The 1,391-nt window shown below is 32.1% G+C and overlaps 1 pseudogene; it reads left to right on the top strand.

Annotated features, from left to right (window-relative positions):
• On the top strand, nt 561-1,088 carry LOC102183614 (annotated as a pseudogene).

Here is a 1,391-nt window from a genome sequence, read left to right on the forward strand (position 1 = left end):
AAAAGATGGCAATTGTCTATTCTTTGAAAATTTGTAGAATTTTCCTTAAAACCACATTGGGTATAATGAGAGCCTTTTGGTTTGATCTTAAACTGTTTTTATTGTTCTCCTCTGGTTTCTACTTCCTGATCTAATTTTGATAATTGCAACAAAATCTTTCTTTTTCCCCAGCTTTGTCTAGGTGTCCAGATTTACTGGCCAAAATGTTATTGTTTTATAATTTTTAAAACTTCTTGTTTCTATAGGTCTAGTCCCTTTTTCTTGCTTAATATTATTTACCAGCACATCTTTAATTTTTCTTAATTAACAATTGCCATTTTTTCAATATTCTTGGTAATTTCAAAAAACATCTTGTTTTTTTAAAATCTATCTAAAATATAATAAAATTATAATTTTTATTTCACTAATTTGTTTCTTTATTAATCATTATCTTCTTATTTTGCTTTTAGTTTTAATTTTCCTGACTCTTTGGTTGGAAAAGCTTAGTTCACTCATTTTCCATCCTCCTTATCTTTAAAAAACAGGCATAAGGTTATGAACTTTTAGAACTTCTTGGAAAGATGGCAGGCGACGTGGACCAGCAACAAACCACCAACACTGTGCAAGAGCCCTTGGATCTCATCCGGCTCAGCCTGGACAAGCGCATCTACTTGAAAATGAGAAACGACAGAGAACTTCGAGGCAGGTTACATGCTTATAATCAACATTTAAATATGATATTGGGAGATGTGGAAGAAACTGTGACAACTATAGAAATTGATGAAGAAACATATGAAGAAATATATTAATCAACAAAACGGAATATTCCAATGCTCTTTGTACGGGGAGATGGCATTGTGCTGGTTGCCCCGCCGTTGAGAGCTGGCTGAAACGAGAATTTATCGCGTGTGGAAGATGGGCTATACTGTGCGATTGCCTCTTTGAATGTGGAAGATGTTCAAAAGAGAGACCGATATACATCTTGATACTAAGAAATAACCAAGAATTCTTCCACTCCTGAAATAAGTTGATTTGTAGATAACTCACAAATTCTTCAGGTAAACGGCATTTTTATTTTTCTCCAACCCTTCCAATAAATGTGATCACTGCGATACAGAGCTTTTCCAGGAAAAAAAAAAAAAAAAAAAAGAACTTCTTGGACTAAATCACAGAAATTTTGATATGTAATCTTAATGTTAATATCAAAATAGTTTATAATTTTTGCTTGTTTCCTACTTTGTCCAAGAGTAAATTACAAGTCTTTTGCCTCATTTTTAACTATACAGTTTTTGTGGTATCTTTCTATTTTTAACTTGCAATTATATTTCACTGTATCTATTATAAATGGCAAACAGAATACACAGCTTTTGGGGATTTGATGAACACATTTGATTAACACATGATTAATGTTT

This window comes from Capra hircus, chromosome 13 (assembly GCF_001704415.2).
Source record: "Capra hircus breed San Clemente chromosome 13, ASM170441v1, whole genome shotgun sequence".
In the NCBI taxonomy this organism is placed as follows: Eukaryota; Metazoa; Chordata; class Mammalia; order Artiodactyla; family Bovidae; genus Capra; species Capra hircus.